Raw genomic sequence first — 25,805 nt, 5'->3', positions numbered from 1 at the left:
TCCTGCCTGTCCAGAGGCACTCTGATTTCTGCACAGCCAGAGGACTGGATGTGTGTCTTCGTGTGCTCTTTCCACTGCGGCTGTTGGAGGGTAGGGGGTGGGGATTTCAGAGCTGCTGGTAGGCTTCCTCTGTCTCAGCAGCCAAAGTTTTTCTGCTTCCCAAGTCACCCAGGAGAGGTCGGGGCGGGGACAGTGTGTTTAGGAGTGCACTCCTGCAGCCTCTTTACATGTAAATTACTCAACCCCCAGCGAGTGGAAGCACCTTTGTCCTGACTTACTCCTCTCTTCAGGTGTCAGCCTCAGGTTCTGGCAGGGAGGGAGACAAGGTTTCTGAGGGAGGGTGGGGGTGTGCACTTATCTACACAGTTTATTTATTTTTCCTGTCTGAGCAAAAAGGGGAAAAAAGAAAGAGAAAAAAAAATAGGAAAAAGAAAAAAGCCCCCTCCTATGCTCCCGCAGAGCCCCTGCTGCTCTCCAGGAGCACCCCCTGGTAAGGCAGCTCATGTCTCCACAGCTGTGGGGTGCGGGCTGCCTCTCCATGCTTCTCGCTTCCCTCTTCTTCTTGCTGGTTTGAGATCTCTGCCTCAGAAACTGCGTGCCCTGGGGCTCCTGTGGCACTCCCGGCAGGATGGTCAGCCCAGAGGCTGAGCCCGCCCAGATGCAGTAAACCACTCCGCCTTGTCCTGGATTCCCACAACTCTGCAGCTGCAGGCGCAGGCCCTCCTCTCTCCATTCTGCTTCCTGCCTGGCCTGAGGATTCTGTCTTGGCGCGGGCGGCAGGAGTAGGGAGCCAGCCGTGGGAACTCTCTGATCTGCTCTCTGAGACCCCGAGTCTCAGCAACCGCGGGTATGGGCTGTGCCTCCACGCGCTTCCCTCTTCCCCCACTCGCCCGGTCTGCCCACCTTTAAGTACTCAGCATGGGAGTCACTTCGCTGCTCAGCGTGCTTGGTAGATGTTTGTTTGCTGCGCTCCAGCTGCTCAAATTGCTGTGCTTTCCATGGGAGAACTAGGGAGCCTTCCTCACCACCACCATTTTTTCTCCTAAAACTCTCTAATACATTTTGCTTGTTTGTTTGATTTTTAGCTGAGCCATCCTGCCACCTGTTGGCAGCTCAGCGGCAGCTCAGCTCGGGCCGGGACTCGAACCACTGTTGCTCAGAGCTCGGACTCTTGAGTGAGCTCTTAACCAACTGAGCCACTGGGCTGGCCCATTCTAATACATGTTAACGTGGTAAACGAGCAATGTCTTACAATATGAGTAGTTAGTTTCCAGAATGAATTATAATCACAAACCAACGTATGACTGTACTTACAACCTAGTAGGCACATGGCTCGCACTATGGATTGTAAAATATGGCATGTGTACTGTGCTGCAGCTCCTTCTCATTACTGAGCATGCTTCCTGAATGTCTGTGCCCGGGTACTGTCTCATGGTAGCTGGTGTTCCACATATGTGCTGCTCCTGAAGATTGTGTCCCAGAATCCAAGATACACAAAGCAGAGCCACCCAGCCCTCAACTTACATGTAACAGGTATCAGAACAAATGTTTGTTGCTGTGAGTCACTAAGATGTTTAGGTTGTTTATTAAAATAAACAAGAACTGTCCCATTATTGTATTTGTACTTATGGGCCTGAAATTTCCTGGACCTCATGGCTGTGCTTAAAACATGTTTGAGTCCTCACACCATTATTCCATCTAACACTATGCTTTTCTGGCAGCAGTCTCAGTGCCAAGGTTTTCCCAAAGCTATCAAACTACATATCTTTTGTAAGCCATTGTTCAAATTTATTGGGTTATTTTTTTGTTGATCCATCATTCTAAATAGAACATAGAGTTTAATGGTCAAAAACCACTTAGTTAACTTCTCAGAACATATTAGCATTTTGAAGAAGGCTTTCACTTCCTTATTATAAAAGAGTGACTATGCGACAGTTAGGTATTTAAGCAAACGGGGTATTTAGTGGAAGTGGAGACTTTGAGACCTTCATATGAGTCAACTACCTCCAATGCCTGCTTGTTAAATCCATTTTAAAAAACATAAAACACACTTCTGATTTAAAAGCGAATGTTTTAGTATGATAAAGAGTAACAAAGTAATATTCATTTAGTCTCATATATATATATATATATATATATATATATATATATATATATATCTTTTGAAAATCAAAATTGTCAAGCAAAAATCATAATTCACTTTAGGCTATGATATACTCATATAACAAAACCATTGCATTTTATGAATGGAAGTTGAAAAGAGGGATCTTTTCACCCTCAAATTCCTTAATCTCTTAGCATAGACCCAAGGTAACCATGATGTGGGAGTTGAGATAATTTCATATTTCTGGCTGTTTTCATTATCACATCAGAAAATATTTCTTTCTTTCATGATTGTTCTACATGTGACTCTTTTCTGAGCACAATATAACCTCATACTAACTGATTCATTCTTCTGACACTCACACAGATTCTATCAGTTCAGAAAGCTCAGTACTGAAAAGCAAATGTGAATGCTGAAAATCACACTGAAACCTCCACTATCCATGGTCAAGTTCATGTGTTCCTGGATGTTTTCATCCCAGAGAGTTGTCAGATAGATGCCAGCCAACAATTGCCAAAGCACAGAGGAATTTGGAAATACCTGTTCAAACATATCCTAATCTAATTATTCTTGACAGTGACAGAAAATTTTTTTCATAATACTCTTAAAAAACAGCCCAGTTTATGTAAAATACATGTAAATCAAATTGCTTTCCTCTCATGAATTATTACACAAATTTTATTAGAAATGTGAAAATATTTAACAAATGCCATTGAGCAGTGTTTTCCATTTAAAATTTTTTGAATGTCATTCGTGAACAAGTCTGCATATCCTATGCTCGTCAAAGACCCCAGATCTTTCAATTTTGTGATTTAATTTTAAAATCTATTGCCTTTTGATTATTTTTTATGCAGTATGATAATCTTTAACTGACATACTTCTGTGAACCCCTAAGGTAAGACACAGAAATTTGGGAAAGTTAAACGTCATAAAATGAAATCCTTTCTGAAAATTTGTAACTTTTTAATTTTAGACCTAGAAAAAACTGCAAAACCGGTACAAAAAATCCATATATATCCCTTGCCCTGATTCCTAAAATGGCAACATTTTATAACAATACCACATTTGCTTTTCCATTTGCTCTCTCCCCCATCTATCTCTATCTTTATTTTCTCCTTCTTCTCCTCCTCTCTCTCTCATCCTTCTGAAATTAGTCAATTTTATTAATCTTTGAAAAAAACAACCAAATCTTTATCTTTAGCCTACTAGAGTTCTCTAATGGTTCTTTGATTTTCATTAATCATCTTTCTTCTGCCTTTGGATGTATTGTGTTGTTCTTTTTCTAATTTCTTAACATGGATGGTTAGTTAGCTCATGGATTTTCACCTTCTCTTTTTGTTAATATGAACATAAACAACAAATTTCTCTCTATTGATTACTTTTGATAATTCTGATATCTTTAGGTTTATTCAGTTTTCCTTATTTACTTATTTCCAGTATTTTTCTTATTTAATCCATAGATCACATAATAGTGTGTTTTTTTTTATTTTCCAAGCTTATTCCTTATTGCATTGTGACTTAATTTCATTTTGTTTGGAGATGGTGGTACATGTGATACACTATCTATAACATTTATTGAGTTATCCTGTACAAGTACTATGTACTAGTATATAATTGATTTTGCAGATTATTTAATTTTTAAAATGTTAAATGTATTGCTTAGTTGTTGAGTATAGTGATCAAAAATGTTAATTGTGTAGTTCAAATTTCCTATGCTACTACTGAAGATTTTACCCGCTTTATCTATTTAGTACTAAGAAATGTTTTTAAATATACCACTACGGATGGGGGTATTTGTCAAATTTCCTTGTAATTCTATTAGTTTCTGCTTTATATATTTTGAAACATTGGGTGCAAGTTAGGTTGTAACTTTTATATCTTTCTTTAAAATGATTTTTAAATATACATATTGCCTCAACCACTGGGAAGCATTTATGAATATAGCTTATATTGTATCCAGCAATTTTAATGGTGCTATAACATGATGGATTTCTTTGCCTCTAGATTTCAAACTGGTGCTGACATAACCCTAGTATGTAAAGACATTTGAATGGGTATATATTTATCTAATATGCTTGCATCCTGTATTCATAATTGACATTTGCCTAAATTTTCCTATATTTATTTTTCTCTGGCTTTATTGTCATGAAAGTCATGTAATAAAATAATTTAAAATGCCTTCTCCCTTTTCCTTTGCTCTAAAATCGTTTCTATAACATAGATATTACAATTATTTTGATGTTTAAAGTCTTGACTCTATAGAGGCTTAACTTAATTAGTGTTGTCTCTATAGTGTTGTCTTAATTAGATGTAAAAAGCCTTGTTTATTTTTCCATTTACTTATATCATTGTTTGTTTATTTTGTAATTTCAACTTTCTCTTGGAAGTTTTTTTTAAATAAAACATGTTTTTTTCTTTCTGTAATTGATAATTTTGCATTTAACCAAATATATTAACTGGTGCTAAATACATTTTTTTTCATAATTTTTATTTGCTTCCATTTGTCATCTTGTTACACTACAATGTAAAAAATAATTTTAGAAAAGTTCATGGATGATTAATTGCCGCTGTCTTCAGCTATCTGAAAATGTATTTATGCTGCAGTTTATCTGAATGATCATTTAGCTAGGTTTGTGATTCTCCATGCAAAAATTCTTTTTTTTCAGCTCTGTGACATTCACTGAAACAGTAAATGCATGAACAGTGGGGTTAAGCTGGCTGGGTTTGATCCCAGCTCTGCAATTTTCTAGTGATAGGCTCTTGCATTACTCATTTTACCTCTCTTGGCCTCACTTTCCTTATTTCTGTCATGGTAATATTCATTGTACCTACCTCCAAAAAGTTTTGAGCAGTTAATACATTCCTTTGAGGTTGTGTATGTAGACTCATTATGAGCTTATTATGGTCATTTGAATGCTATAAAATGGGACTGTGATTTAGCTTTTATTTGCTCTTGGGAACACTGTGAAAACAGACTCAGAATTTTATGAAGTTATAATCGAAATTCATGCAAACTAAACATACAGTTGTCACACTTAGTAAGGAAAAGGAAAACTTATACTTAGCTGACTACACAGTAACATAAAATATAAATTCTTATTTTGAGTAATACTCTTGCTCTTGTGTAATATCATGTAACAGTGCTTGATGCACTATTATATTATTGGGTTGTCGGAAAAGTCATGACTTATTTTCTATGTTTTTCATTGCAAAATATGTCATGACTTTTCCAACAGCCCAATACATAATAATTTCACTGAGTCCTCTAATATACTTTCTATCACCATTTTTCTGAATTTCCTATTTATAACATTTAATTAAGAAAGGTTGGTTATAATCAATTGTACATGGTCTGTGAAATATATCCCTCCTTTTTATTTTTTTTAATTTCCTACAGAGTGCAAGGACCGTAACTATACTATTAGGTACACTGCATACTAGTGCTTCCCCTAACCAGTTTACAGTTGGGTTAAGATTCCAATTTAAGAAAATTCCCTGAAGACCAGCATTCTTCCAGGGTCTGCTGCTTTTCCCATTAAACTTCGACAAACATAAATAAGATAGCATTATCTATTATTAAGACTTATTTTCCTAGCTGGATAGCCATTATTCTGTACAGCTAGGAAATACAAAATCTAGTTTATTTCAACAACTTTTACTATAGTGGTACTATGAAAGGAAGTGAGTTACAGCTTGGATATATAGCATGGAAAAAATCCAGAGGCTTCAAGGTATATTGGTGCTGGGTAAATTAAGTCACTAACAAAATTATTCCATTGATTCAATTGCCTTGCACATTATGTACAGATGACTTTGCAACTTTATGAATGAGAAGAATCTTTAGATAATATCTAAGAACATGTCCCAAATTATTCACCGTGTGGTATATGTTAAAATGCAGTTGAAATAGTGAACAAGATGACTGATTGAACAGAATAAGTTAACCGTGGTGGTATTATTTCCTGTCTCTTATGAATGAAAATAAAAGGTCTGTTTGTTTAACCCTTAAGTGCATTTATTTCCATACAAAGGAGATATCCTAAGTAAGGGCTCCTCATTTCAAGACTACATTCTTTTATGCATTTAGAAATTGGCATGCCCAGGGTCACTGCATTAAAACAGCTAATGCCTTTGAGATAATCAGTTATAGTCAGTATAAAATCCCTAAAATATTTTGAAAAAAAGTAACTTGAAGGGGAAATGATTCATCATCTCACTCGTTCTGGGGGCAATAAATCAATGCAGTTGGAAGACCAACTTTTTAATCTGAGTTTTGCAAAACCTTTTAAAGAAATGTAATGTAAAATCTGTAAGGAATTTCCTTTAGAAGGCCATTTTGCACATTTCTTAAATACTCTGAGACAAAAGAAAGTCAATTAATCTTATTTCCTCTGAGCCACTTACCCCTATGGTAGGACATATATTATTATTTATTACTAATTTTATGCCCGAATTATAGCTAATTATAAAGCTGGTCTCTCACAATTAAAATAATGCTATAATTTACCTGTGGCGGGATTGGGTCCAGGACTTAATCTTTATTTCTTCTCCCTAAAATAAGGTCTTTTACCTTGCTCACTAATGCCAGAATTTCTATCAATCTTGTTGAATTCTTTTTTTGTAAAGTTCCCCTCTGCCCCATCAAGGATAACATGTTAATCTATGAAAAGCTATACAACACTTAGGGTGTAAATACAATTACATTCTTCATTTTTCTAAAGTAAATTAAAAGGTACTAGTCAGATTATCAGGGAATCCAGCATATTATCCCACACCCTACTGCCATGACTTTTCTCCCATGGATGATCTTAGAATCTCCAGACATTCAGGAACTAAAATCCAAAGCACAAGTCCATTATCCTTCCTCCCAAGAGCAGAGCATCCTTATTATCTACAATCCTACTATACTGTTGTTTTTCTTGCTGTATGTGAAAATTAATAAAGGAAACCTCAACCAAGATTGTAGGGGTGCTCTCTTGCTGTTCTACTTATTGTTCATTGCCTCAATCAGGAAGAGACATGTCTTGCACCTCCAACAGGAAGATGTTTCTTACTGTACTACCCCAGAAGGGGGAAAGGTTTTTCTCCTCCCCTGGCAATAGTCCTCCAATGACAAACACTCACAACCCTGCCAATAAAAAGCCACTACTCTCTGAACTCCCAGTTTCCTCCAATATATTCTGTTTATAACAGCTCTTCCTAACTTAGCCATTCCTCTGCATTAAAAAAAGTTCCTACTCTTTGTTCTCCAGATGTGCCTATGATTTTACCATAGCTTTCATGTCCCAAAACACCTTTCTGTATTATTCATGAATAAATCCATTTTTGCTGGTAAAATAATTATCTGGTTTACGTTTCAAGTCAAGATACAATATAATTTCCAGGTTCTCTAGTATGGTTGAAGGTAGTACAGGAGGCCTGTAAATAATATTTAGCATAGTGTATTCAATAGGACTAGGCTTTAAACCCAAAACTCATGATGTGCATTTCACTTCCAATATTTTCTGGTTATTGAGATGGTTGTAACGCTCAGCATTTCTGAGCCTTAGGTTCCTTCTTAAAATTGAGAAAATACTTTTACGTATTACAGATATATTTTTGAAAATTATAAATACGCATGCTGAATAAATGATAACTTTGGCAATTATTATTTAAAAATTTCAATACTTTTATTAATGAATTAAAATAACTAAATTATCATTATCAATGAATTTAAAGTCAAATTTAAAGTCAACTCTTGGAAAAAAGTATAGCTTTAATATTTTTATAAACATTTTTCAATTCACATTTCTGAAATATACTGAGCATTCTTAGGAACTTAAAGATCTAGGCCAACAACTTCTTGGGGGCACTAGATCCTAATGATTCTTGATTTTCAAGGACAATAATCTAAGAACATTTTTTCATCCACAACAGTTTTTTCCACTCTAATGGATTTTTCTTGTGGTATTATATAAGATGTCTTATAGAAGAAAGAAAAAAAACAAACAAATAAATAGAATCTTTAGAAAAATTCTAAAGGGATCAGAATAATGAATTCTGATACTAGCAGAGGGTGAAATTGATAGGACATGAAGACTGATTAGGTAGGGACAACGGGATTGTGAAGGAGATGGTGATCGAATGAATTATGAAATAAGCAGTCTGTCATTTTTAGAGCATGTTCATAAGTGTAAGACCTCTTGTGTGAAAAACATTATCACCAAGGTATTTTCTTATTTTTTGAAGTATTTAAGTAGACTATTCTTAAATTATGTGATGTGGCTTTGTTTCAAACCTTCTCAAACTATTTCAAATGACTCTAAGTGTACCGACAAAATATTTGCATTACACATGATTCAAAGGTCTAAATTATATTTAATGATGAACCTGGATTTATTTCTCTCTCTCACTGATTGTATACATTTTCTCTAAAATTTTTCTGGTACATAATCAGACTGTTTGAATGCTGTATGTGACAGTTTGTTTAAGGAAAACAAATTTTTTTGGTTGTAATTTTAATCCATTGATTTACATTTTGGTTATATACATTCAGAGATATAACTATTCTCTTTACTACATGGAATGCCTTCAAGTGGTTTATGAGAGGCAAAATCCCAACATTATTATAGTTGCCTTCTTTTGATACAGACTTGGCTTATTTGCAGGTATGTCATATAAGTCCATATTCAATAATGGAAATGAAAGCTAAAAGAAAGCTACGTAATCAATGAGACCAGCTCTTCTGAAACAAGAATACAACGAAGTCCAGAGATGTGAAATCACAAATAATGTACCTTTTAGAGCCAGAAGTTAAGAACACAGATCTCTTTCCTCTCTTTTTAGTCCTTATATTTAACCATTCCTTCTATGTCCAAAGCCATTTAAAAGGGCTATGGTTGATATACAAATGAAATAGACAGAAAACACAACCTTAACATCCCTATAGGAATTCAGATGACAGTTCCAGCTTGCAGTTAACTGAAATTTCTAAGGCTTTTTCCAGTTTTCTATCAGATTTACTCCAACACTGGAATTTTATTTTATATTTTTAAAACCTTAGTGTAGGACTTTGTATTTTTCATTTTAAATTGCACCTTTTTGTTTTTAATCATCATTTTGGCTTGCTTAGGTATACTTCAATTCTGATTCTGTCTTCTATCACAACTTTTCACTCATTTTCTAAAATTTGATCAGTATATTTTATGTTTTAGTCAAGCCAATGATCAAAGATTTAACCTTGAATAATACCACTAAACCCTTTACCAGAGGTTTCAATGAATAGAGGAATCAGATAGATTACAAATTCAAATAGAACCAAAGCAAAAAAATTGCTATGACAAGAAAACATATTAAAATCAAGCAAACTTTATTGGATGCAAGATGGCAGAGTAGATAAATGCTGTCCTTGAACCTCCTGGGACCACATTAAAATTATAACTAAATTATAGAACAATCAACCTGGAAAGCTATCTAAGGTCTGTCTAAACAGAAGTTTTATAACCAAGAATATAAAGAAGAAGCCGCATCAAAACAGGTAAGAGGGGCAGAGATGCAGAATGGGCCAGCCCCAAAACTCTGTGTGGTCATTGAGAATTGGAAGGGATATTGTAGGCTCTGAAGTCCCTCAACCCTGGAGAGCAAGGGACCTGAGTCTTACACCAGGCTCATCAGCCCGGAGTATGAATACTGGGCAGAGGAGGCCTCACAACATTTGGCTGTGAAAGATAATGGGAATTCCAACCATCCATGTGTGACAAAGGCTGTGGAAAACTCAGATGTTCTCTTAAAAGGATCACATACAAATTCACTAGCTCACAGACAATCACCCCAGCCTGTGACAGAGGGACAGTGATGTTGGAGGTGCTAGAGACATGCAGGGAGACTAAGTTGTGTGGCTTAAGGCAAGGACTAGAGCAACAGTCACCATTTTCCCTGTGTAGAATCCTCCTCTCATGCAGCCTGCAGGTGGGTGCCATATTTACAGTGTTGAGCCCTGACCACATGGCTAAATCTGAATCTACATTGGCCTGGTGAACTCTGCTCTCTCCACCTGCTCACTCCACCCTGGTGACTCCCTGGGGCCCTACTCCACCCAATTTGCTCAATGCCTAAGTTGCTTTCTCAGTCAACAGCCAACCCCACTCATAATTATGCTCTTTATTATAGAATTCTCCAGGGTCCGTGGACCCCAGGTGATTTGCCATGGTGTGCTCTGAGACTTTTCTGAGTAGCTCCAGTCTTAGCACTGGCACCAAACCAGAATCTACATTAACATGTTGAATATTCATCCCACCCTGGTGACTCTTTGAGACTGCCTCACCTGACTTGCATGTCACAAAAGGATCTCTTGACAGTGATTCTCATGGGAGCCAGCAGGAGGCAGCAGGCCTCGGATTGGCCTTGGGTACTTATGGTGCTACTGCAGGCTTGGTATGGTTGGTAGCTATCCTCGGTTCCCAACATGGCCACTTATACATGCTTCCAGGTGCAGCACAGACAGTGATCAACCATGGACCACTTTGTAGCTCTTACCAGGTAGTTCCTGGCCAGTCACAGGAAGAGGCTGACCTGGTCCTGCACTGGAGCCCCTCCCAAGAGGCCCCAGAATCAACATATCTAAAAGTCAGCTTCAAACCACAGCAGAGCACCACACAATTAGCCACACAAGTGGCACACCTTCAAAGAACTCTCAGCAGACACCAGAGCCCACTGGGACAAATCTCACTTCATGGTATAAGACCCTGTCATTACAGCTCATAAGCAGTGGAGATGGCCAAACCCCACAGCCAGTCATCCTTAGGGTCAATCACAATCACTGACATGCGAGCAGCAATCAAGACTCAACTATAACAAGAGGACACATACAACCCATGCAAGGCACAGTCCTAGAGCATCTAGCACAAGTAACCAGGGAGATGGTGTCACGGGGTCCCACAGGGCACCTACTACATTAGGCCACCTAGCCATGACTGGGAGACATAGTGGAACTACATAATACATAGAAACAAATACAGAGAGACAGCCAACATGGAGAAACAAAGAAATATGTCCCAAATACAAGAGCAGAAAAGAACTCCAGAGAAAGAAGTAAATGATATGGAGACAACCAGCTTGCCAGGTACAGAGCTCAAAACAATGGTTATAAGGATGCTCAAGGAACACAGTGAGAACTTCAACTAATTGATAGCAAACATAAAAAGGATATAGAAAACATGAAAATAAACCAGTTAGAATTGAAGAATACAATAACTAAAATGAAGCATGCACTAGAAGAAATCACCAGCAGACAAGATGAAGCAGAGGTTTGAATCAACAATTTAGAAGTCAAAGTAGCAGAAACACCAAATCAGAACAGCAAAATGAAAAAAACAGAATTTTAAAAAATGAGGATAGTTTAAGAGACCTCTGGGACAATATCCAGCATTACAATATTTGCATCATAGGTATACCAAAAAAGAAAAAGAGAGGAAGCAAGGGATTGAGAACCTATCTGAAAAAATAATGACTGAAAATTTTCATAACCTGGTGAAGGACATAGACATACAAGTCCAGGAAGTGTAGAGAATCCTAAACAAGATAAACCCAAACAGGCCCACACCAAGACAAATTATATTTCAAATGGTAAAGGTTAAAGACAAAGAGAGAATCCTAAAAGCAGCAAGAGAAAGACAACTAGTTACTTACAAAGGAGTTCCCATAAGATTGTCAGCTGATTTCTCAACAGAAACTTTGCAGGCAAGAAAATATTGGAACAAAATATTCAAAGTGATGAAGAGCAAGCAGCTACAACCAAGCAAGGCTTTCAGTTAAAATTGAAGGACAGGTAAAGAGCTTCCCAGACAAGAAAAAGCTAAAGGAGTTCATTACCACCAAACCAGTATTACAAGAAACATTAAAGGAACTTATGTAAGAAGAGGAAAAACATGAAAACAAACAAACAAACAAATGTAAATATGAATAATAAAATGGCAATAACTATGTACCTATCAATAATCACTTAAATGTAAATGGTTTAGTGCTCCTTAATATCAGGAATAAGACAAGGATGTTCACTTTCACCACTTTTAGTCAACATAGTAATGGAAGTCAAGGGGTATAGTTCAGTGGTAGAGCATTTGACTGCCCATAGAACTGGAAGTCCTAGCCACAACAATCAGACAAGATAGAGAAATAAAAGGTATCCAAAGTGGAAATGAAAAAGTAAAACTGTCATTATTTGCAGATGACATAATACTATATAGAGAGAACCCAAAAGATTTCACCAAGAAATTGTTAGAAGTAATAAATGAATTTAGTAAAGTAGCAGGATACACATTATTATTCAGACATCAGTTGCATTTTTATACACCAATAGCAAACTCTCAGAAAGAGAAATTAAGAAAACAATCCCATTTATAATTGCACCAAAACAATATATTACCTAGGAATAAATTGAAACAAGGAAGTAAAAGACCTCTACTCTGAAACTATAAGACACTGAAGAAAGAAATTGAAGAAGATACAAATAAATGGAAACATATACCATGCTCATGGATAGGAAGAATTAACATTGGTAAAATGACCCTATTACTGAAAGCTACCTATGGATTCAATGCAATCCCTATCAAAATACCAATGGCATTTTTTAAACTAGAACAAATAATCTTAAAATTTACATGGAACCATAAAAGACCACTAATAGTCACAGCAATTTTGAGAAAGAAGAGCAAAATTGGAGGTATCATGCTGCTTGATATCAAACTATGTTACAAGGCTATATTATAAACGATATTATAATATAAACTATATTATAGAGTAAACAAAACAGCATGGTACTGGCATAAAAACAGACAAATTGATCAATGGAACAGAATAGAGAGCCCAGAAATAGCCCACAAGTACATGGTCATTTAATCTATGACAAAGTAGGCAAGAATGTTCAGTGGGGTAAAGACAGTCTTTTAATAAATGGTGCTAGGGAAACTGTACAGATACATGCAAAGGAAAAAAAACAGTGAAAATGGACCACATTCTTACATTATATACAGAATAAACTCAAAATGGATTAAAAACTTAAATTGAAGACTTGAAACCATAAAACTCCTGGAAGAAAACATAGGCAGTAAACTCTCTGACATTGCTCTTAGTGATATTTTTTTCACACATATTTCCTCCGGCAAGAGAAACAAAAGGAAAAATAAACAAGTGGAACAATAAAGGCTTTTCACAGAAAAAGGAAATCATCAACAAAATAAAAAGATATCCTACTGAATGGGAGAAGATATTCAGTAATGATATATCTGACAAGGGGTTAACATCTGAAATTGACAGAGAACTCATACAACTCTACACCAAAAAATCCCAAACAAACTAACAAAAAAAACAAAAGAAAACAAAACAACAACAAAAAACAATCCGATTAAAAAATGGGCAGAGAAGCTGAACAGACATTTCTCCAAAGAGGACATATACATGGCTAACAGACATATGAAAAAATGCTCAAGGTCACTAGTCATTAAAGAAATGCAAATTAAAACCACAATGAGCTATCACCAGCACCTGTCAAGATGGCCATCATCAACAAATCAACAAACAACAAGTGTTGGTGAGTGTGCAGACAAAAGGGAACCCTTGCACATTGTTGTTGGGTTTGAAAATTGGTTCAGCAAATATGGAAAACGATTGGAGGTTCCTCAATTAATTAAAAAAAGAACTGCCTCATGACCCAGCAGTTCCATTTCTGGGTATTTATCTGAAGACCTCCAAAACACTAATTTGAAAAGATATACTGTATTTCCCCATGTATAAGATGCACCCTTTTTTGAAAAATTTGGGGTCTAAAAACTGGATGCGTCTTATACAGTGGTTGTATGAGTGCAAAAACAAGTGGAAAAAAAGCGGGAAATGCAAGTAAAAAAAAATCTACAACCACTGTATCAGACGCACCCAGTTTTTAGACCCCAAATTTTTCAAAACAGGGTGTGTCTTATATATGGGGAAATACGGTATGTGTCCCTATGTTCGCTGCAGCACAATTTACAATATTCAAGATATGAAAGCAACCCAAGTGCCCATCAATAAATGATTGGGTAAAGAAATTGTTATATATATACACATACACACGCACACACACACAATGGAATATCACTTGTCCATAAAATGACAGATATCTTACCATTTACAACCACATGGATGGACCTAGAGGATTTAATCCAATTGAAATAAGTCAAACTGATAAAAACAAATACCATATGATCTTACTTATATGTGGAATCTAAAGAACAAAATAAACAAACAAACAAAACAGAAACAGACTCATAGATACAGAGAAAAACCTGATAGTTGCCAGAGGGGAGGGGGCTTGAGAGCTGGGTGAAAATAATTGAAGAGATAAGAAATATAAATTGGTACTTACAAAATAGTCACAGGGATGTCAAGTACATCAAAGAGAATAGAGTCAACTATGCTGCACCAACTATATATAGTGGCAGGTGGGTGCCAGTATAATTGAGGGGATTACTTCATAAATTATGTAAATGTCTAACCACTATGTTGTACACCTGAAGCTAATATAAAATAATATTAAATGTCAACTGTAACTGAAAAAAATAAATATTTTTTAAACAATCAAGCAAACTTCATTATTAAATTTTGCATTAGATTTATCTGGAAACATTGCAGAGTTAGAAAAACACACAGATATGTCAAAATTTACACTGGACATAATTAAATTAGTAAAAAATTGATAAAATTTTTAAAGAATAAGAATGATATTTAGTGTAAGCTGCAGTTTTATATAGAAAATTATATTTTAAGAACTAGTTACAACAACTAATAACTATAAAAAAGGGAAATAAAAACATCAGTTGTTAATTAGAGATCACGATTTTTACTATTAGAGATTCTTATTTCTACACTCCTACATATATATCTCAAGCCTCAAATTTCCTATTCAGCTATCAATGGTAATTGGCCAGGGTTAAGAGAAAGAAGTGCATTATATCCAATATTCAGATCAACTCTGTTTTGTTTTGTTTTGTTATAATTTTAAAAGGTGAACTTTCATTTCATTATAGAAATTGTAAGCTCCTCTTCTACCTATTCTATTTTAGTAGAAAATATAATTTCAAATTTATATCAATTTACATTATTATATATATTTGACAGAGACTCCCTTGTGTCTTTCCTTTTCCTCCTTTCTCCCAAACTCTACCTTTATTTTTTCTTGTTATACCTAGTGAAAATATTATAGTAGCAGAGTATTTCAGTGCATTAGACATTTTACTGAAGAAGTCCATTTATACCTATAAATGTGATATTCATCTTTGATTCAGAAGCAATGATATCATTATTATTTTAAGTTTCCCTTTTGAGGAAGTAAACTGTGCCTGTTTGAAATCTGTGATTATTCTTCTGAGTTTTATGTCTGGTTTTTCTCCTAAATAGATAAGGCACTGAAATAATAAAGTGTATTAATGTATCTCAAAAATAACAAATCATTGTAAACCCTTAATCGAATGTCTCATTCTTGTGTTTAAAAGCAAATGGTGGTGTCCTCCACGGTATAATGGATATTAAGTAGTGCTGAAAGATAAAGTGCTGTCTATGAAAATATAGCCTGTAAATGTGCAACTGTCTACTTCCCAGGGGACAAAAGACTATTTATGCCAGGCAAGTGCTGCTTTAATTACACTATCTATGCATCCTCTGGGAAGTAACTGGCAAACAACACTTTTTAAAAATCACATATAAGTTTCCTCAGATCCATAGCCTTTTTTTGTTTACAGACATTTTTTCCATACTGTCAAACTTAAGAGCAAAACGACTAGAATCTGAGATATCCTAGACCATTTTTTTTTCATTCGGATAAGAAATAAACACTAAACTACTATTTTTCTCTTCCAAATATCTTTAAAAAGGCATGCTTTTCAGGGTACAGACCCCACTGTAATAAAAACTTGTAAAAAGTGTTTAAATATATCTGGTACATTTCACATTCCTATCATTTTTCACCTTGACTATTGCAATATTTCCAACTGTTGTCCATGTCCATTCCATAATACAGTCAGAAAACTTTATCAAAAATTTAACCCTCACCATGAAGTGGTCCCATTAAATGCCTCCCTGGGTTTCCTATATACTATTCAAATTCAGTGTGTCTTGTGCCCCAAGCATACTTGTCTCATGTGTTCCCATTCTTCACCTCAAATTTTACTCTATACTAGTAAAATACTGTGTGAGTTACACATGCATATACACACATACACAACACACACACATATGTACACACATTCACATGCATTAGAAGTTTATTTTTTTAGAGGGTTCTCTATATAGGGAGCTGATTTCAATATCAGGCTATTTTTGACTTACAGTTTATATTTAATAGTAGATTCAAAAAGCTCTACTATTCTATATCTAGATTGGTTAACAAAAACTAATAGAGTGAAGTAAAAGATGAAAATGACTCGTATCATCACATCAGTAGGACATGGTATGAAAGACACTTGAAGCTGTGACATGTAATTAAAAATTCCAGTCTTGGTTAAATGCATTATTGTTCCTCAAAAATGCCTTTGTAGTGTTACATTTAAGAATGGAAAGTGGAAAGGTAAAAGGGTTTGCCTTTATTTGTAATGTTTATAGATAGCTACTGTTTATCAATATGTTACTATATCTTTGAAACTAAGCTTTCTAATCTCCAAAATAGTTATACTAACATATGCTCTCTTAGGTTGTTATAAAAATTAGTGCTGTTTAATATAAAGAATTATATATATTTCCTGACAAATAATATATATTTAATAAATAGTTGATATGATTATTCACCTCAATTTAAAAGATTTATTGGATTGGTGGTAGAATTCAGAAGGTTGAAGTAGCATATAAAGAGATTTCCTTGAATGATTAGAGTTTATTTTAGATAATTGTTTTCTAAAAATAAGTTAACACAGGGAAAAGTGAGAAGTCCCAATAAATGAAGTGAGTGCATGATGAAAACATATTTTGCCTTGCACTGGGTTATTGTTCTCACTCTCCTGCTGGTAATGATGAGTAAAAATAAGACAAAATTTAAATTTGATGAATATGTATCAATGAGTTATTCCTGATTATGCTGATTATGAGACAAGATAAGATAATATTGATTTGTATGTGACAAAAACACTAAAACTCTTAGTATAAAAAAGGAACCCAGCAGTGTATTTTGATGAAATATAACTTTATGGGCAGGTCCAAGATGGTGGAATGGTAAACACTATGCTTGCCACCTCTTAGGATCACATTATGATTACAACTAAATTATAGAACAATAAACTTTAAGGATCATCTAAAGACTAAATGAACAGACCCCTATAACTAAAGATATAAAGAAGAGGCCACACCAAGACTAGTAGGAGGGCAGAGACATGAAACAGGTTGATCCCAAACCCACAGAGAGTGGTTGAACACCGGGAGGAACACCGCGGTGGCAAGGGTCTCCCCTGAAGAGGAAGGGTTCTCAGCCCCATATTGGGCTCCCTAGCCAGGGGTTCTGTTCTGGGAAGAAGAGTCCTCACAACATCTGACAGTAAAAATCAGTGAGGATTCTGTTCTTCCCTTCCAGTGACACAGAGGTAGCTGGCAACCCAGACATCTTACTAAAGGGCTTGCACATAGACTGTCTCACTTCCAGGCACTCACCCTGGGTTTTGGCAGAGAGAGGGTGACTTGAAAGGTGCCAGAGACATAGTAGGAAAGGCTGAGTTGTGTGGCTTCAGGGCAAGGGCTACAGAGACAGCTGCCATTATCCCTGTGTGGAACCCACCTCATGTGTAACCTATATGAGGGTGCCATCTTTCCTGTGCTGAACCCAACCCACAGGGTCAAATCTGTGATCTCTTTGGTCTGGTTAAGTCTGCACATGCACGTACCACCTTGGTGACTCCCTGCCCCTGCCCATCCTAGCTAGGGTTGCATCCCTTGGGGTATCTTAGGCTCCTGGGCATCCAGCCCAGCCCTGCAAGGTGTGGGGGGCCTATATAGCAGCTGATGACCTATGGCTGCCTGGCAAACTTTCAGTGCTGGGTGGTCAGCCCTAGACTGCACTAGATCCCTTCTTGGGCAGCTCTCAGTGATCTGAAGGCCTGAGGCGAGTCATGTCTGGATGCAGTATTCTCAGGGCATTTTGTGAAGTGGCAACAGGCTCTGCACGGGTGCAAGAGCTGAATGTTTATTAAGTTTGTAAAAATGAGTGGCTACACCCTATGATTCCCTGATACCCCACCCAGCTGGCACCACACTGATGGGGGCAATCTCAGCTCCTAGGTGGCTGGTCCCATTCCACAAGCTGCTGGAGGCTTATATCACAGCAGACAAACCATGGTGGCATAGAAAAGTTTCAGTAGCAGGTGGTCAGCCCCAGCTGCTGCTGCAGCCTATCTTAGATTTTCTCAGAGATCTGCAGGTCCAAGGTGAGCAATGGCCAGCCGCAGTGCTCTTGGGGCATTTCACTTAGGGGCCACATGCTCAGCACTGCCGCAAGAACTGAATATGCATTAACCTTGGAGAAACCACTGGTCATACCCCGTGAATCCCTAGGATCCCAACCCACCCAACTCGTGTGGCACTATTGGAGGCACTGTCAACACCAGGTCAACCAGTCCAGCCCACAAACCTAAGGAGGCTCTTTCAGCTGCTGAGCCTTATGGGCAGCCAGCAGGTGGCAACAGAACTAGAAAGGCCCTGGACCTTTTGCTAAGCTGTCCTGGGCACAAAACTGGTGGCAGTCAACCTTGGTTCAGAGTGAGGCCACCTCCCCATACCTCCAGCAGCAACCAACTGCATATAGCTTTGTAGTTCCTACCAGGTAGCCCCAGACTGGTCACAGGCAAGGCTAAAATCAGCCTGTATGTGAACCTTTCCCAAGAGGCACCAGACACAACACACCCAGAGGTCAGTTTCAGACCACACCAAAGCACCACCTATTTAGCTCCACAAGCGGCACACCCAAAGGGTGATATCAAGAGGCACAAGAGCCCACTCAGGCAAATTTCCCTCTGTGGTCATCTCTCACACAGTAGCTCATATGCTGCAGGCACATGCAATCCTCAGAGCCAGTCAGCTTGAGAGACAATCCTATTGACTGATGCACCAAAGCAATTAAGTCTCAAGTACAACAGGAGAATACACACAACGCAGACATGAGACAAACCTGGAACACACGCACAGGTGATCAGAGAGACTGTGCCACAGGACTACACAAAACACCTACTACATAAGGCCACCCAGCAAAGACCGAGACTGTCTATAAGAGACACACCTATGACTGAAAGGCATACATAGACTGAAAGTTAAAGGATGAAAAAAAGATATTTCATGCAAATGGAGACAACAAAAAGCTGGGTAGCAATACTTATATCAGAAAAAAATACACTTTGAAACAAAGGGCCCAAAGAGGTGCTTTACATAATGATAAAGGGATCAATTCACAATAGGCTACAACACTAATTAATATCTATCCACCCAGCATAGGAACACCTAAATATATGGAATAGATATTGACCAATATAAAGGGAGAGGTCAATGGTGATACAATCATAATAGGGGACTTTAACATCCCATTGACACCAATGGACATATGTAACAGACAGAAAAACAACTAGGAAACAGCAGCCTTAAATGACACACTAGAAATATGGATTTAATTGATATTTTACAGTATTTTACCCCAAAGCAGCAGAACATTCATTCTTTTCAAGTGCACATAGAACTTTATTCAAGATAGACCAAATATTAAGCTATAAAACAAGTCTCAATAAATGTAAGAAGGTTGAAATTATATACAGCAACTCCTCTCACCACAATGGTATGAAACTAGAAATGAATTACAAAAAAAATATACTGAAAACACACAAACACATGGAGGCTAAATAATATGCTACTAAACAACATTTGGGTCAACAATGCGATCAAGAAAGAAATCAAGATACAAAGACAAATGAAAATGAAAACACAATGACCCGAAATCTATGGGACACCGTGAAAGAAGTTCCAAGAGGGCAATTCATAAAAATATGGGCTTATCTCTAGAAATAAGAAATCCTCAAATAAATAATCTAACTTTACACCTAATGAAACTGGAAACAAAAAAAAAAAACAGCAAAGTCCAAAGTGAGTAGAAAGAAAGGAAATGAAATGATCAAGATCAGACCAGCAATAAAGAAATAGAGTCAAGGGGCTGGTCAAGTGGCTCAGTTGGTTAAGAATTGTCTTGGGAGCATGTGCTCTGAGCACCAGGGCCACCAGTTTGGTTCTCACATGGGCCAGGGACGCTGTGCCCTCTACAGCTAAGATAATGAACAACAGCTCGACCTGGAGCTGGGTTGCTGTGAGTCACCAGCACTGGCATAGGCTGCAGTGGGGCTGCAGTAGGCTGCCATGAGCTACTGTGAGCCTCTGTGAGTGGCAGTCCAATGGCCGGCAACCAACTGCCTCAGCTGGGAAGAGTGCAATGATCATAATACCAACATGGGCCAGTGAAGCGGCATCCTCCACAACTAGACTAAAGAACAAAAGGACAGCAACTTCTCTGGCCCCTTCCTGGATTTCCCAACACTGTTCCCCTCTTCCCACACTGTTCCCATCCCCCAAATCCCCAATAAAATCTTAAAAACTAAAAATAGAAAAAAAATACAAAAGATTAATGAGACCAAGAGCTGTTTCTTTGATAAAGTAAAAAATTTGATAAACCATTAATCAAACTCATTAAGAAAAACAAAAGAGAGGGGACCATAAATGAGTAAAATAAAAAATGAAAGAAAACATGACAATTGACACCACAGATATACAAAGAGAATTAAAAAAATACTACAAGCAATTATATACCAACAAATTGGACACTCTGGAAGAAATGTATAAATTCCTAGAAGCATACAAACTTCCAAGGCTGAATCAAGAAGATACAGAAAATCTGAACCGAATGATTACTACTAATAAAATTGAATCAGTAATCAACAACCTTGCAAACAAAAGTCCTGGACCAGATGGTTTCACAGGTGAATTCAATCAAACACTCAAAAAAGAATTAACACCTATTTTTCTCAAACTATTCCATAAAATCCAAGAGAAGAGGAGGCTCTGAAGCTCATTCTATGATGCCATTACCTTGATTCCAAAACTAGACAAAGACATTACAAAAAAAAAAATTATAGGTCGATATCCCTGATGAACATAGATGCAAAATCTCACACTAAAATGTTAGCAAACCAAATTCAGCAACACATTAAAAAGATCATATACCATGATCAAGTGGGATTTACTCCTGGAATGCAAGATTGGTCCAATATATGCAAACTAAGTAACGTGATACACCACATAAACAAAATAAAAATAAAAATCATGTGGTCATATCAACATGCAGAAAAAGTGTTTGACAAAATCCAGCATTCATTTATGATAAACACTCTCAGCAAAGTGGGAATAGAGGGAACATATCTCAACATAATGAAGGCCACATATAACAAAATCATAGCTAACATACTCAATGGGGAAAAGCTGAAAGCATGCTTCTTGAGATCAGGAATAAGACAAGAATGTCAACTTTCACCACTTTTATTCAACATAGTACTGGAAGTTCAAGCTACAGCAATCAGAGAACAAAAAGAAATAAAATGCATCCAATTTGGAAAGGAAGAAGTAAAACTGTCATTATATGCAGATGACATAATACAATATAGAAAGAACCTAAAAGATCCCACCAAAAAACTGTTAGAACTGATAAATAAATTGAGTAAAGTGATAGGATAAAAAATTCATGTTCAGACATCAGTTGTGTTTTTATACACCAATAACAAACTCTCAGAAAGAGAAATTAAGAAAACAATCCCATTTACAATTGCATACAAAAAAATACCTAGGAATAAATTTAACCAAGAAAGTAAAAGACCTCTATCAGAAAATTATAAGACATTGAAGAGAGAAATTAAAGAAATACAAATAAATGGAAATATAGACCACATTGATAGGAAGAAATAATATAGTATGGAATCAATGCAATCCCTATCAAGATACCAACGCATTTTTCACAAAACTAAAACAAATAATACTAAAATTTATATTTATGCATTGAGAAGGGAAAATCATATACCAACGTTTCTCATAAAGACACAATTTTAAACAAAACATTATCAAGCGAATGTAACATAGCATACCATGATGCAATTTGTTTCAGATACATAAGTTTAACATTTTCAAAATCAATGTAATTTACTATATTAAGATAATAAAGAAAAAATAATGTAATCATACTGGTAAATATTTTTAAAAAGGATTTATAGTAGTTTCCCCATATCCAAAGGGGATACATTTGAAAATCCCCAAAGGATACCTGGAACTGCTGATAGTACCCAACCCTTTATATACTGTTTCTTTTTATATATATATATATATATATATATATATATATATATATATATATATATATATATATATAAATACCAATAATAAAGTTTACAGCTTCTCTCTGGCATATTCAAACTGCCAGCATCACTACTCTAATACCTTAAAGCCATTATTATGGAAAATAAGGATTACTTGAACACAAGCACTACAATACTATGACAGTCAATCTGATCATCAAGGTGGCTACTAAATGACTAACAGGTGGTCAGTGCATATGGGTCTGACAATTAGGTTCACGAACTCATCCTAGAAGTGCTACAAACCTCATTGCTGAATATCACTAGGGTCACCTTCCAAGTACTCCCCTTGGGAAGCTATGCACTGACACCAGCACCTAGTCCACCCTTCAAAGCAATTTTGGAACTCTTTTTTGGAATGGACATCAGAGCCATTGTTGCATTACACTTGATGTTCTGAATGTCATCAAAATGTTTTTCTTTCAATATTTCCTTTATCTTCAGGTAAAGAAAGAAGTCACTGGGGCCAGATCAAGTGAGTAGGGAGGGTTTTCCAATGCAGTTATTTGTTTATTGGCTAAAAACACTTTCACAGACAGTGCAGTGTGAACTGGTGCACTGTCGTGATGTATGAGCCATGAGTTCTTGGCAAAAAGTTCAGGTCATCTAACTTTTTCACGCATCCATTTCAGCATTTCCAAATAGTAAACTTGGTTAACTGTTTGTCCATTTGATACAAATTCATAATGAAGAATCCCTCTGATATCAAAAAAAGTTAGCAACATCATTGCAACAAGTTTGTGAACATAATTGTCTTACCTTGCATAGCGTGAATATATACCAGATAAAGGGATGATTCACATCTTGGGTGGAGCAGGGCAGAATGTGATGGGACAGAACAGGACAGTGTGACATTTCATCACTTTACTCAGAATGGTACACAATTTAAAACTTATAAATTGTTTATTTCTGGATTTTCATTTTAATATTTTTAGACGGCAGGTAACTAAAACTGTAGAAAGCAAACTATAGATAAGGAAACTACTGTAATAGATTTCAATACATACACATGATAAAATGAAAAGATTCAGCAAATTAGGAATAGAAGTAATTTTCTTACACTCATAAAGTATCTTTTTAAAAATCTAAATGATATAACCTGATTAATGGTAAAATATTGTAAACTGTTTCCCTGATTTGAGAATGAGAAAAAAATGTCTTAGGTTCAACATTGCACTGGAGAATCTACCCAGGACTATAAATTCAGTAAGTTAAAATCATGAATAAAAAAATTAAAAACAGAAAAAAATCTGGCATGAAGAGTTGCACAAATATGTATATTGAAAACTAAAATATAAACCTGCAGATAAACTATTATAATTCATAATTAACTTATTGAACTGCTGAATCCAAAATCAATGTATAAACATTAATTGTATTCTAGGTACCAGCCACACAAATTTATAAAATTATATTTAAAAAATTATTTAATATAGTCAAAACCTCTCAAAAACAGGCATAAATTTAATGAAATTTATCCAATACTACCACACAAAAGATACAAAGAATTACTGAGAGAAATTTGAAAAGACCCAAACAACTGGAGAAGGACACCATTTCTAAGTGTTGGAAGATTTTAAAGAAGGCAATTCTCCCCAAATTTGGCTACTAAATCACTGCAGCAACAATCAGAATTCCAGCAGAATTTATTGGGGGAGATGGGGAAGTTTATAACCTGATTCTAAAATGTGTAGGGAAATTAAAAGGCCAAGAATGCCCAAGATAATAGTAAAAACAAAGGAAAACTTGCATTGTTGCTACCATATACTGTTATTATAAAATTACATTAATCAAAATACAGAGGGTGCCAAAAAATGTATACACATTTTAAAAAAGAAAAAAAAACTATTAAAATTGTAATACTCAATATATACCTATAACAAAAGATGAAGTCACATTTGAATTCTGCAATTACATCTTTTGAGCAAACGTCATACTACACATTGCTACTGTAATTCATTTCAACTTTGAAAAGTAATATATAGATTACATCTCTTAAAATGTGTATACATGTTTTTGGCGCCTCGGTGGTGTGTATTGGTGCAAAGAAAGAAATAGACACTGGAGTTCCAGCTCCATTAAAATAAAGAAATATTGATAAACACCCCAAACATTCAATTAAGAAAAAAAGAAAGACAATGTCCTGTGAGTAAGGAACATGATTTAGTAATAGGACAAAACTGAAACAGACTCATCTAGAATAGGTCTTAATAGGATTCTGGTGTGCCAATGCAATTTAATTATCTATCAGAAAAATTTTCAACTAACTTCATATGAAAGTCACATAATCCAGAGCCTCTACAACATATTCTTTACAATAACAGGCACATAATGAATAATTGATAATAATAATGATAAATATCTAGACATGGGAAGAAATCTTTATTCAATTTCTTTGCCGTGTTAGACTGAGTAAAACCACCAATACAAAAGTGCTTAAAAGTCATGATAGCTGATGTCTTTGAACTTTGGAAAATATCTTTTAACACTCACCATTAAGTGTGATGTTTGCTATAGATTTTTAAATTAGTTTTAAAAATTAGATTTCAAATTAGTTTTTTTTATTTTTAATTTGTTAATAATGTTTGAAAATTCTGAGTATTGAAACATGTCAAATCTTTTTGCTGTATCTACTTAGGTGAGCATGTTATTTATCTATTTTATGAATGTGGTAAATGTTTATTTGCCTTTTGAATATTATAGCAATCTTGCATTTTTGGCATACACAAAGCTTGGTTTTGATGTATAGTTCTTTCTATACATTATTGAGAAATTTGATATGCTAATAGTGCTTTTCATGGTTTTTATGTTTATGTTCATAGTTATTTTTGGCTTATAAACTATTCTTGTCATGTCCTTGTTAGATTTTAATATGAAGCTTATGCTGGCCTGAAGAAGAATTAGAAGTGTGTCTTTTTTACTATCCTCTGTGAGATTTTTGTAAAGATTGGTATTAGTTACTTAACATAGAAGAAGACATTGTTAATCTACCTTTTGCAAAGATTTTAAATTACAGTTTCAATTTATTAAATAGATGTAGGCATATTTATATTCTCTATTTCTTCTTTGATCAGAATTTGTAATTTTTGGTTTTCATAGAATACGCTGCTCCTATCAACATTTTCAAATGTGTCGGCATAACATTACCATGTTCCTATCTGTAGGTTTTGTACAGAAGTAACATTTACCATTTCTTTTTTTTATTATTATTGTTAGTTTCAGGTGTACAGAACAATGCAATAGTTACCCTTTTCACCCTCACAAAGTAACAACCCCCCTTCCCC

The sequence above is a fragment of the Hipposideros armiger genome, unplaced genomic scaffold (assembly GCF_001890085.2).
Source record: "Hipposideros armiger isolate ML-2016 unplaced genomic scaffold, ASM189008v1 scaffold_1049, whole genome shotgun sequence".
In the NCBI taxonomy this organism is placed as follows: Eukaryota; Metazoa; Chordata; class Mammalia; order Chiroptera; family Hipposideridae; genus Hipposideros; species Hipposideros armiger.
Note: the sequence above shows the minus strand (reverse complement) of the source record.